General features: G+C 40.2%; 1 protein-coding gene across 26 annotated transcripts in view; it reads right to left on the bottom strand.

Moving 5' to 3' along the window:
- Nucleotides 1-14,478, bottom strand: part of ANKS1B (ankyrin repeat and sterile alpha motif domain containing 1B) — a 1,105,044-nt gene that overhangs the window by 67,958 nt on the left and 1,022,608 nt on the right. The window lies entirely within an intron of this gene.

Raw genomic sequence — 14,478 nt, 5'->3', positions numbered from 1 at the left:
AATAAAGGCAGTTAATTGTGTTTTAGTTGTGGAGGTTGTTGAAGAAAACGCTGATACATTTCAGATACCACAGTAATTCTTTGGCAGTAAATAATTTATCAGGCTCAAAGAGCAGTTACTTTAGGTGGATTAGCTATAACTGGTGTCTTCATAAGATAAAATGGCTCTTCTTCTAGACACATGGTTATTAGACTGAGTACTGGAATGAGTTTTTTTTTTTTTTTAATGCAGAAGAGTTTCCATCACAGAATTTCATTATACTTATGAAGACAGTATTTCACAGTACAACTTGTATTGAAGTGCTGAGTTCTGAACAGTTTTGAGAAAGAAAATACTGGTGATAAGATTTCATCGGGAGCCCAAATTCCTAGAACAGTAGTGATTTAAATCTAAGTTTTAATTAAGCTTTAGAATGTCCTCATCTGTAAAGAATAATAATAGTACTTGACCTACTTATTTTGCCAGGTTGTTCTGCAGCTCATGTTAAGCTTCATGAGAGAGGGAACTTTTTCACAGCTAAATTTCTGGCACCTCGAACACAAAAGGCCATCAAGCATGTTTACTGAATCAATGGAACCGTAGAATGTGTTCAAAGTTTCTGGACAAAGAGTAAAGCACGACAGGAACATTAATTACTACTATTTATTATCATTTGTAGTTGGTCTGCTTTGTTCTCGCCACTTGTGCTTTTAGTCAGTGACGTCACTGCTGACACATTTCTGGTAAAGGCATCAGAGATTAACCTTGCAGACTTCTTGTTAGAATGGTTCTCATTTTTTCCTGATAAAGGTTGACAAAGGGCTGCTCACTTTGTTGAAGAGAGAAAAAACATTTGTAATTAGTATACCTATGTGTTAAAGGGCTCCTTGTACAGAGCCTGGAAACAATTCTATAAAAGGATGTTAAATATTCCTCTGCAAATTTCATTTGCTTATTTCTCAGGCTAACTTAGTTTATCTGAACCTGAATTACGATGAAATCCAAATAAATGGGGATTAAAGAAAGATATAGTAGTCTTATAACCGAGATACAGTCAATAATTGAACGTGGATTTCTTTGATGAAGCCAAGGCATATCATGTTATCTTTAGTTTAGACCTCTCTCCTGACTCTGTAAATGTTTTCTTAAAATACAACACACGTCTCGTTCTTGTCACCATCATGTACCAGGAATTCAGTTCAGAAAATACAACACATCTGCATTCCAATCTAATGACAAAATGTAAAGCGTAGTACCTATATCTTCAAGGTTTTCTTCCTAAAGGTAGACTTCTTTTCTGCTCAACTGGTAGCATTCCAGTAGTTTATGATATATTCTCTCTTCTTCCTCATCCATTTTCCCCCTCTTTACTGGAGCATTCTCAAACAAATAGTACTACAACATCTTCTACTAAAAGCATTAAAGAGGGCACATACTGAATGGAGCACTGGGTGTTATATGCAAACAATGAATCACGGAACACTACATCAAAAAGTAGTGATGTAAAAAAAAAGTAATGATGTAATGTATGGTGATTAACATAATTTTAAAAAAATTAAAAAAAAAAGCAAACGGACTCCTTCCCTTGACCCAACATCCTTCTTGAGCTCCTATTCAATTTCTGTTCTTCTTTAAGAAGCAAAATGCCCCAAGAGGTGCCTACGCTTTCTCCATATTCCCTTTCCCTGTTCTCATTTGAGCCCGTTCTACAGAAACCGCTTTTCTCTATACCCTTCACTCTGCCAAATCTGACGCTTCATTTTCCTTGACCTCTGACACTTGATCACTCCTTCCATTTCTTGGCCTCCTTTGCTGGTTCTTATAAGTGGTCATCTTCTGATCCCTGGAGCATCAGTCCTCGATTCCTCTCCCTTCTCTGGCTACATTAGGTGGTGTCACCCAGTCCTGACTCTCAGATTTGTATCTCCAGTCTAGACCTCTCCTCTGAGCTTCACACTCGGATACCCAGCTGTCCTCTTGATGGTGCCTTACTTTGATGATTAATAGGCATCTTAACCTTAAATTAAATGCCCAAACCAAGCTCCTGTTTACCTCACCTTCCCCATAAGACTTTTTGTCTCAGCGAACAGCAACCCCTTCTTCCAGCCACATCCTTTTGCTCACATTTCTCATCCAATCTAGCATCAAATCCTGTTGAGTCTACTTCTAAAGTCTTCTCACCTTCCTATCACTGCCTGGTCCAAGCCACTACCTTTTCTCACTTGGATTATTCCATTAGCTTGCAAACAGGTCTTGTTGCTTTCATCCTTGTCCCCTTAGTGGTTATTCTCAACACAACAGCCAGCATGATCTGTTTGAAATGAAAGCTGCATCATGCCACTCTGCTCCACTGAACCCACAGGAAGATCCAGAATCCTGACGATGGCCTGCGAGCATCTCCATCCTCTGGCACCCAGCCCCAGCCTCATCTTTCTGCCCTCCTCTCCTACTATTCTTCTTGCTTACTTGGTTCTGGACATTCCCGCTTCAAGCCTCTGCATTTGTCTCCCCTTCTGCCTGAAATGTTCTTCCTCCAACTACTGCGGGACTAGCTCCCCCATTTCCTACAGACTCTACTCCAATGTTACCATCTCAGAGAAGCCCTCCCTGAACATCCAGCATATTATGTCCAAATTCAGTCTATATTTTCCACACTGTAAAAGGATTACTCTTTTAAGCAGAAGTTGAAACATTTAAAAAAGGTTTAGAGCATAGGAATCTGTCTCCCTGGCGCCATGACATCATTTCAAGATAGTTACTGCATCTTTTGAGCACAAGGTATGGGTCACAAAGTGGCTGTCTATGGAATGCACATTGCTATGGACACAATCCCTTTTCCACCATCAGGACCAGTAGTAAACTGGGATTCAGAGGCTGATGAGGCTGATGGTGGGTCTTGGAATGGAGCAAGTTGACAAGAGCTCCATCTACTCACCAACACCAATTAGGCTCTGAAAACCTTCCAGGAGTCTGCCAACACTGTGTAGCTAGTTTAATAAAGAAACGTGTATGAATAGAGCCCCCCGGTCAGATTCTACCAAGATGAAATTTTCTGCCTTGTTCTAGCCCTGAAAAAAAATTGTCTTTTTCTCCGTTTCTCCCTTATATTGTCATAATTTTTTCACACTTCGGGGTGTTCGAAAATTGACCAGAAAGAATCCAACAAGAAACAGGAAAGGTTCAGGGTTGAACGCTAAAGGTATAATGAAATCCATTCCTTCTCTTGGATGACAGTGCTTCTAAAATAAAACAAAAACAAACGTGAAGAGTGAACAAAACAGCTTTAAAGGCAAAAGAAGAAAGGGCACCCTAACAAAGGAAGGCTGGGTCAGCAGCCAGCAGACTCAATGGCTCCTTGAGCAGAGACTAAAATGAGATCTATCAAAAGATGGGAGTCAAAGAGACCTGGTTCAGGCAAGGATTAATGCACCCAACACCTCTGCATCTTTTCTTCCAGCAGCGACAGCCTCTTCTTCCATGGGCACTCACGGAAATACTGCCTGGAAATCAGAAGATCAGAACCCTTGGTTTCTCCTGAGTTGCCCAGAGGCTGTGGGCCAGCCTAGGCTCACTGCCATCTCCCTGCCATGGATTCAGGAATGATCCTCCTCTCCTCTCCTGTGAGCTCTGCGATTCGCACACAGCCCTCAAACAACTGTATGGGATTCTTCTTTTCAACTACACTCAAATGTCTCAAGTTCAGGGTTTTTGTTTAAATTTTTATTTATTTATATGTTTGCCACTGACCCTTTTAAAAAAAAGTTTCAGACTGACTATTTCATTTGCAGGGAATGCTGGACTCAAGAAAATGCTGTTTCCTGTCATTTCTCCACCTCCCTGAAGAGCAGTCCTATCAAACCTTTGTGATCGTGACCTTCCCCTGGAAGTGAAGAGTCAAGCCAAGAGTTCTCTCTGTGTGACCCACTCACTGTTGATGGCATCAGCATTCATTACTCTAGCAAAAGTGGGAATAACTAAATACCACTATTGGTCCCATCCTAAGTCCACTGGCATGATACAGATACTGATGATAAATTCCTGTTGCTTGCCCAAATTTACAGGTTTCTCTCTTGCCCTTCCTCCTTCCCGCCCTCCTCCCTCCCAACTGATTCTGGTAATGACAGCACATAAAATAAGCCCTCAGCTACCAAAGTAGGAGAGAACATACAGGCTAGGTGATTTCTGTTATTCATCTGCAGAGATCATATATAACCTGCATTCCCTAATATGACAGTTGTAGCCCTAAATGACAATACACAATTATTTATGAGATCTCTTCAGAAAAAGGAAAGCAGAGAGAAAAAAGGAACACTGGGCAATTGAGATCATATTGTACAGCTCCCTAGTTTTCCTGCATCTCGCAGGGAATTTAAGTCAATTGGGATCATGCTATTTATTGCAATATGGGCTGTTTTACTTGTTCTACCTCAAACTTTGGATGCCACCATTACTGATACAGTTTTCAGAACAACTAAGAAGCAGAAATATTAATAACTCATTCAGAACAGCAGCGATCAGCTTTTTGATCACGAGTTGCTGTGAAGGAACCGGATTTTGCAGAGTAATACTGTTCTTTGCCTTTAACATCTTTTTATACATTACGTTCCTTTTTTGCAAACTGAGGCTGTCATTTTCTTTATTTAAACCCATTTATTAGCTAGACGCTCAACATTGCTTCCTGCCTCTGGTAAAAAAAGGGTATTGGACAAGGCCATTCATTCACCGATGTTGAGACCCCATTATTTCCCCATATTATGCGTGTGGAAAATATGGAAAAATGAGGTCTAGTTGAATGATGATCTTAAATGATGCCAACCCAAGAGGTCTCTGACAGTAGACTGCAGTTTCTTCCTCAGTTCTGTCTATTCAACACTGAAATCACCACATTGGAGAAATTACTTGAAATACATGCTTGTTTGAATAAGCATTTTAAATTAGCACATGACATAGTTGGGGAGGATCCCTGATACACTGAGTGTTGACCAAGCTTTAACAAGACATTGATAGACTAAGATTATTGGGTAAACAACTTGATAAAACTGTTTTCGCTGGAAAGCTGGAAAGGAATAATGTAAATGTAAAATCCTGTATTAAGGTTAAACACACACACACACACACACACACACACACACACACACACCCCAAGGCTGAGGGCTGAGGAGGGAGGCATGGCTCATGGCCATTGGTAAAGGCTGGGACATTTTCACGAAGAAAAGCTCAGCAGGAGTTAACAAGATGTTACTGATGTTAAGCATGAACATCAACAAAGCAGATGTGCCCAGAGCTGGGGAACAAGGATGCCGTGGGGTCCACATCTCACTTCTCAGAATGATATTGGCAAGGAGATGCATATGATGAACAGAGTGAGGGGAACGCATCAAATTCTCTTTAGTCTTAAAGAACTATTCTCAGTAAAAGGGAGTAGATTTATTCTTCATATTTTCCAAACTAACTATGTAGTAGTTTTAGGAAGGCTTATATCAATTCAGCGTAAGGCAAAAGTTCTATCAGTTAGAATTTTCCAATGGTGATGGGACTGCTTCACAAAGTCGGGGTCACCTTCCCAGTGACAACGGTAGGCAGAAACTTGTGGATGTCTATGAAGGATGTATTAGAAGCAGTGCTGCATTAATTTACAGGACTAGATACATTTTCCGGGCCCTTCCCATCCTAAGAGTCTCTGCTTTTCTTTAGCATAAGCACAGAAGAATCTTCTAGTCATTAACACAAGTTACTGCAAATTTTTGTGATGCTGCATTCAAACCTCATTGGAGACCCCTATAGAAAAGGGGTCACGCCATTTCATAATTGTTTCCACGAAGCAATTGTTTGTTACTCCTGATTTGTAAAGAATGAGAAAATGGATGTCAAGAGCAAAGGATTTTCTTGACAAAGTTTATCCATGCTACCTTGGAGGTTCAATCATCTACTAATCTTGCCTTTTCATAAAACATTAGATATTATTAATAGAATTTGTCACAGGACTCAAAACATTGCACTAGAGACTTTTGGGGTTCTAGAACTTATAGAATGTGTTATGTCTGCTGGGACCCCATTTGGATAGAGACAGTGCACGTGTTTATCAACACAGTGGTTAAAGCATAGGGCGGGAAGCTTGACTGCTTGGGTCCAAATCCTGCCTCTACTTCTTACAATCTGTGTGGTCTTAAGTAAGCAATATAACTTCTCCATGCTTTGAGAGTTGTATTAATTATACATTATAAGTTGTATTAATCAGTGCTGCCTCTGACGATAATGGTGTTGAGCTAACTTACCAGACCTACTAGGCAGGGGATATGCTTCTGTTCCAGACAGTTTTTCTAGAAGATTTGAGACCATCCCAATTTGTGTCTAATCTGGGGTCCTAGAAACCTGTGGCTTTGTGGTGCCTATAACCTTGTGTAAAGTAATCTTCAGCAAGTATTTACAGAGTCCTTATTACAGGGAATTTTAAAATGATGAAGGAAGAGTCAGGCCTTGTTACTACATAGCCAACATACACTTCACTGTAAGAGAAAAAAGTTTTATTATTAAATATAAAATATAATGATAGATTCTAATGTACGCTAACTCATAAAGTATTTAAAAATATTTAAATAGGGGTATCATCCATTAAGTCCTTTCCAAAGAGCTCCAATGCTAACTGGGTTATAACACAGATAGGAACTTTTTGGAGTATTCGAACTCCTAAGAACTATTGCTTCCACATCAGTGGAGAGGTATTAGTTTGGGCTCAGGAGCTGGAAAACAGAAATAGTTTTGTAAAACACAGTTAAATATTATGAGCTTTACTTTGCAGTGCATTTATTCCCAGTTGTTAATTGAAAAAGCATACTGCAGAAGTTTTCTCAAAATAAGGATACTTTCTAATAAAACAACCCAAACATATAGCTTTAGAGTTTGTAAAATACTTTGATAACTTACTCCTTTACTTGTGCCTCACAAAAAATAATGCGTGTATGCGCGCGCGCGCGCACACACACACACACACACACACACACACACACACACACACACACACACACACACACACACACACACACACAGAGCTTCCTTTATAATTAGCTCTGGACAGATAAGTGATCCAAAACAGGCTGATCTGAACATAATGGGACTCAATCCTGGGACTTTTTTGGGGGAACTCCTGGAAAGATAAGCCATCTTTCTTGTAGTTTCAAGTTGAATAGAAATTGGATTTGAAACTCCCTCATAGAGAGAAAGCCTGTTTGGGAGAAGAGCCAACCCAGAGGGGAGCAGAGTTGAAACATGAAGAGCCAAAGAACAAGACATCATAGGAGCACCCGGACCCAGGTCTACCTGGACTTCACAGTGAAATGATTCAAACACATGCCCTTTTTAACTTAAGACACCCTGAGGTGGATTTTTGTTACTTGCATGTATCTAGAAGAGTCCCTACTGGTATATTACTTCAGTCATCTACAAATGGAATTAACTGAGAAATGACCGCATAATCAGCCCTATTTCCTTTAGACATTAAAAAAACCTTGTCTTCATTTTTTTTTTTTTTTTACATTGGAAAAAGAAAAGGAAGAGGGAGAGGAGAATGAGAGAATTCTCCTACCCTTGAAAATTTATCAAGGTCAGATTATAACAGCCAAAACTCTGACCTGCAGACCCAAGAACTGGACTGGATATAATGAGAAACATTCCAAAGATTTAACAAGTGGAAAAATAACCCGGTGTGCCTCTTTGTGAATAAGCTGTTCACTGTCAGCAAGCCTAAGGCACCACTAAATATCAGGAGGTCAATTCTACCGAAATAGGGTTTTTATATATTGTCAGATTTCTTATTCAGTTGAAAATAGGATGTTTTATACTGATTTTTAAAAAAAATCCATGGTCTGTTTTTAATGGGAAACATTCACTTTGGTTAAGTACCAGGACACTGAAGGAAGGTGGAGACATCAAGCTTCTCTAGCAAAATGAATGGAGGTGTTTAGGTCTGACTGGCATCTGTCAGAACAAACTCCTGGTCGTCTAATTTGCCTCGCCGATGGACTTGACAGAGAATGAAATAATCCAGACTTGTAAGATGAGTCTCAAAATCTAAAAACAAATCCCTCTGAGTGATTCTCCCACTTCTTCCCATGATTTTTTTAAACCTGATGTACAGGACAGACAGTGACACTTCAGTGTTTCCCAAAAGACACTAATCACATTGGAATTTCCCACCCCAAAGTTGTCACAGGGAGAGAGCAGTGTATATTTTGAGAAGAAGCAATAACTGTCCACATCAATAAACAACGTGTATACACATCAGGTTTAAATTCCAATTATGAAAGCAACGTTTTCCACTTCTGCTTGGTGTGATGCCTTTGGGAATCGATGGCTGGTGGTCCAGAGTTCTTGGCTTGACACAGGGCATAGATATCGTCAACATCCCAAGTTATCTCTGAAGCTGGAATGTCAGCTTGTCAACCCGACAAGCTGTCAAATCGCAAGTTCCTGATGGAAGAGCTTTCTGAGTTTATTCTTAACCTTCTTTTTTTGATTATATATTATTGTCTGTGCTTAAGTATTAGGAGTTGCTCTTTAGACGTTCATGGAAGAAAATTTTGAAGTCATGGACAAGGCTGAGCTTTTCTGAGTAGTGGTTAGATGATAAAAATCTAAACTAAAAACCAGCCATTAACTTAGGAGCATTTAAAAAAAAATCTGATGTTAACACAGTAGTAAGAAAACTTGTTAGTTTGGGGGGGAATCTCTTTGTAAAATGCTGTTCCCTGGGGCGCCTGAGTGGCTCAGTTGGTTAAGCAGCTGCCTTCGGCTCAGGTCATGATCCTGGAGTCCCGGGATCGAGTCCCGCACGGGCTCCCTGCTCAGCAGTGAGTCGGCTTCTCCCTCGGACCCTCCCCCCCTCATGCTCTCTCTATCTCATTCTCTCTCTCAAATAAATAAAATCTTTAAAAAAAAAAATAAAATGCTGTTCCTTGAGCATAGTCGTGCTATTTTCTTTCTTTTTCTTTTTTTTTAGTCGTGCTATTTTCTGAAGGCTGATTCTGTAAATTCCCATAATGCCAGGGCAGTGGGTAGAATTTCTAGAAACAACAGACTTCCCCAGGGAAAGTAAGAAAAAATAAATTACCATCCTCCCTCTTTCCCAAAGACGGCTAAGCATTTGCCTCATGGCTTGGGATAGCCACGCCTCTCAAGCTAATTTTGCGGACTGTGTATTTCAAGCAAGTTCTAAATTTCATTTAAGGAAAAATAATCCCTCTTTCTCACTTAATGTTTTACCTCACCATGTTAAAATACTAATAACATGCCATTAGTATATTCTTTGCTACATATTTTTAAAAAAAGTTTTTATTTAAATTCCAGTTAGTTAACATTTTAGTTTCGGGTGCGCAATATAGTGATTTGACACTTCCATCCATACCTGGTGCTCCTCGCAAGGGGAGGGGGTGAGGTGACGGCTTAAACAGGGGATGGGGACTAAGGAGTGCCACATACTTTTGTAGCCTGAATTTGTAGAGAACTATTCCATCTGCCCTCTGCCTCTCCTGGCTTTGTGATCACCGCACAGACCCCCTTCTCCATCATGAGAGATGCTTCTCGGCAGCCTTCACATTTATGCAACTAAAATAATAAAGAGCAAAATTCCAATTCCATTGTCCATATATATTCTAAGCATGGATAATGCTGGAACAAAAAGATGGTCTCTCAGAATGCTAAACCATCTGGGTGAGCACTTACCTTTCTAATATCTTTAGCACTGACTGGCCCTGTGATGAACCAGGGACCTTCGAATTAGGGACTGACAGGTGATATACCTGAATTGAGAGTCATATCATCTACGTATTAATAACACAGTGACTTACAGTTTAGAATATGCTTTCACATAAATTATCTGATACACACAAGTCCCAGAGGCAGGCTTTATTCACATTTTAAAGAAAGCTGAAGGGGCGCCTGGGTTGCTCAGCCATTAAGCGTCTGCCTTTGGCTCAGGTCATGGTCCCAGGGTCCTGGGATGGAGCCCCACATCATCGGGCTCCCTGCTCTGCAGGAAGCCTGCTTCTCCCTCTCCCTCTCCCTCTCCCCCTGCTTGTGTTCCCTCTCTCGCTGTGTCTCTCTATCAAATAAATAAATAAAATCTTTAAAAAAAAAAAAGAAAGAAAGAAAGCTGAAGTTCAGAGAGACCACATGACTTGGTATGGTCGCACAGCCAGAAAGAAAGCAAATGAGAACACCGACTGAAGAAGCCGCTAAGGAAACAGTGTCTCACTGTTTGCAGAAAACACACCCAAGGACGTCTCTGTATGCGCTGTAAGCCCCATACCTCCGTGCAAAGCTTTCACAAACATGGGTGAAGGCAGAGCTCTGCCAAGATGTGCAGAGAGGGGTCTCCACTAAAAGGCTCAACAAATAACCATTATACTTTTGCATTAAAGGGTTTTATGGTGATACATAAAAAAGTGGATTCAATAAGTTTCCACTAAGCTGCTAGTGATTCTATCCTCATTCTGCTTGCTGTGCCTACATTAAGTATAATCTATTCTAGCATAGGGGAAATTTGTATTCGTTGAACTGTTATCAACATGTTTTATATTATGTAAAAATATTTATATCATTTAAGACAGCTACCACAGGGTATCAGGAGCCATAGAGGAACCAGGATATGGTCAGGGAGGCAGAGCGTGAGTCCCAGCTCTGCCCCACGCCAGCCGTGAGGCAAACCTCTCACCCACCTGGGCTTGCTTGAGCACAGGATATGCCATTGTGAGGATTAGATAAGATAAAGCACGTGGACTCCCAGGCACGGATTTGGCCACGGCAGGGCTTCTATCTGGCCCTGTTTCCATTTCTCTTCTTTTAACGATATCAAAAGAACGGACATTTGTAGAACTCATATAATATGTAAAATGCTTTCAAATAAAGAAGTAACTGATCGCTTGTACTTATTAATACTGCTTGGATCAAGAAGCATTAGACTTCCAACTAAATCAACTTTCTACTGATTGAGGAGCAATTCACCCAAAGCCTTTGCAGTGCCTTACATAATCCCCCAGGCAAGTTCTGATTTGATTTCTTTCTGGCTGTGTGACCCCGAGCACGCAAGTCATGTGGTTTCGCAGTCTCCTTGTCTTCAAAATGCGGATAATGTCTATTTCTCAGGTTTGTGTGCATCAGATAAGGTAACGGCCCCCCCAATACTGACATTTTTATTTAGATGAGAGCCTTCCAAACACAAGGACTTCTACATGATGGATTTTCATCATTAATATCAAGCTAAAATTTGTGCAAAGATATGTATTTCTCTTACTACTTAGGAGCCCTTATTTTGTGAAAATAGAAGCATCATTATATTTTTCCATAAGTATTTTTTGTAAATGAAGGCCTTCTATAAGTGGTGATAAGTTTCATATTGGGAAACTCTTTTCTTTTCTTTGTAACTTTGGGGAATGTGGTCTCTAGACTTTATTAGCTCCATTACTTTCCTTTATTATTCATTCTAAGAGTATTCTTTTTTTTAGTATTTAATTTATTTATTCATGAGAAGCAAAGACAGAGAGCGCGTCGCAGAGGCTTAGGGAGAAGCAGGCTCCCCGCTGAGCAAGGAGCCCGATGTGGGACTTGATCCCAGGGCCCTGGGATCATGACCTCAGCTGAAGGCAGACACTTAACCGACTGAGCCACACAGGCACCCAAGAGTATTCTGACTTCTAAATATTACTCAAGAAAATTTCCAAAGATTGTGAGTCAGCCCTAAATACTGGAAATATCTGTCCCCCTTCTGATCTATTTTCCATATGTTCACTTGCTTTATCATCTCTACAGAACTCGGACTGAGAAGCTCATCTGCTGCGTGCAACATGCACATGAGTAGTTGTGTGGGATAGTTCGTTTGTACTAAAATGAGATAAGAGATGTGAAAGCACTTTGAAAATTTAAAAGCTCTAAGTTGTTATTACACAAATGTGAGTGCAACATTCATTTATTAGAGGTATGCCAATGTGGGAGCATTGCAGAGCTTCTGAGCTAATGAGTCCAATTTAGAACTGTAGAAAAGCAATGTTTTCAGCATGATGGAAACCCATTGTTTAGATGTGATTATATCATTTCGTTCTGTGAGTTAAAAAATGTTCTCGGTACTGAACTCAATTCTGTCTCTCACATATTTATTTAAGATGATTTGATGCCAGAATATTGTTTATATCAGAATAAAGGCAAGCAACAGCCACAATAGTTAAAATCTTTTGCATTCCAAGACAGGTATTTTTCATATTCGTTCAAGTTGAACACAAGTAATTAAACATCACCCTAGTGTTACTTTTGAAAATCATTTGCCAATGAACACATTTAATTTTGGAGGGGACATTGAATTTATCTCAATTTAACATTAAGCATTGGTTTTCCAAGTGAAGCAAAGCACTTTCAAACATCTACTGAGCAGACCTCAAGACAGCAACACTCCTCTGAATTGCTGCCACCGCCAAGAACTTAAGGTTTCTGGCCTATGACTAGAATTCCAGATCACTCTGCTACCTGAAGTAGAGGGGTTTCTGAGAACAGGGATCTGGCCTGGTCATTTTCTATTAATTGCATTTTCCTTTCCTTTAGGTAAGAAAACCTGAAAATGGACTTCTATCCTTTGGGGGGAAACAGATGGGCTAGGAAAGCCTTACCCAAGCTACATAAGCCTCCTGGGAGAAAGTCTCTGGGAAGGAACCTCAGGGACCGAGCTCCTGGTTGGAAGGAGGTATAACTAGCTGCTTGCCTACTGAAATTTTAATTTCTAGTTCAAGTCTTTAGGAAGACTCAATTTTATTGGCTAAGCACAACCTCAGGGAAGAATGTGGGTCTAGAGTGGATATGACAGGTTGTTAAAAAAGCAAATGGATTTAAAAAACCATTATAGCAAATAACCAGAAAAGGAAGGATAAGAAAAAGCATCAGTTGAGTGACTGAGTGGTAGAAAAGCACTTAAATAAAACCGTTCAACAACAAAATCACTGAGTATTTGGTATTTTGACAGGTTAAAGTTTTGAAACTATTTTTAAAAGGTACAAATTCATTTCTCCACGATTTTTGGCATTTCTAGACTAGGAAACATTCTCAAGAGAAACAAATAAAAAACTGCAATTAACACAACCGAAAGAGTTGTGATCCCAGAATCCTTTTTTCTTATTGATCAGATTCCTTTAGTGCCATCTCCTATTTTCTCTGCAGCCAAAGTGCTGTATTGAGCGGCAGGATTTCAGAAAGGTCTGATATGCTCCTGGCTGCCGACGGTGGCCTATGTCCACACCAGTCATTCGATCACTGCAAGCATACACGTGAGGAAAAGAAGCACGTCCACACAGACCCTCCGTGGCTCACCGCGTCCATCCACCCGCTTATATCAGCCCCTTTCTGCTTCTGGACCTTTCTCACCTGGCCAGATACAAGTTCATTCAACTTTCTCGAGGGTGAGACCATTCCTCAAAGGGATGCCTTCTGACTGGAGTGACAGGAAAAACATCTGGGCTATTCAATACCAGCCCTAGCTTATGAATCTCATGAAGAAGAGAAGGTAAGGGAGCAATCTTGCTAGGTTACCCCTGAGTGTTCACACGCAGAGGAGGAATTCATTTCCTCTTTGAAAAAACTGTACTATGTGCAGAAATTTCATAGATTATATGAGGATCTCAGACAGGTGATTCTGTTTTTGAAGTTGGCAGAGTCACTAGTAGCTAATGGTCTTTAGCGAAGGATCCTCCTTTACCCAGGGAAGGGAAAGGTTCAGAAAAGACCCAGTTTGTACTCATACATAAAGACGGCATGGCTCAAAGTTAAAACAAACCATGTCTCTGAAATGCTGTCATTAGAGAAATTTAACCAGATATGTGATCCATAAATACTAACAAGTAGCAGGAAATATCTCAACAGCTTGGGGAAAAAGCTTTCAGACTTTTAAAAGAACATCAGTGAAAACAGAAATAAGGATTAAAAGCTAATACTTAACAAGAGAGAAAGGGAAAATTATTCATTTCTTGTATCTCGTACATTTTCATCTCTCTTCAATAAAAGATTGTCCATAATCCTAACATTGCCATTCCCTGCACAAAGAACCCGGAGAACAATACAATACTGAGAGAGCTGAAAGGAGTTGCAGTATACCAGACCCTCTCTCTCCAGGGCATTTGCAGGCAGAATATCCATGGTTTCCAGAACATTCTCTTCACATTTTTCTTTCACGAGTGGCAGCACAGAATGTTTACCAAAGGCTTTTCAACACAGAATCTCACCAAACAGTTGAGAAAAATATTTAACAAGCAAAGCAAAGCGATTACAGTTGAATTTTCACCTCAAGATTCTCATCTTAGGTGTGGGAGGCAGAGAGAAGCCTCTTAACACACCAGTCTGAACCTAAGAGGAGGATGAAAGAGTTGATTCTGCCAGTCGTTGTCAACAAATCCAAATCTTGACTTCTCAGAGAAACTCTAGAGCTAGCTGTCCCTCTGAATGCATGTTAAGAAGAGCTCTGCTGTTTGG

This window comes from Zalophus californianus, chromosome 9 (assembly GCF_009762305.2).
Source record: "Zalophus californianus isolate mZalCal1 chromosome 9, mZalCal1.pri.v2, whole genome shotgun sequence".
In the NCBI taxonomy this organism is placed as follows: Eukaryota; Metazoa; Chordata; class Mammalia; order Carnivora; family Otariidae; genus Zalophus; species Zalophus californianus.
This window is presented reverse-complemented; position numbering and strand designations above follow the sequence as displayed.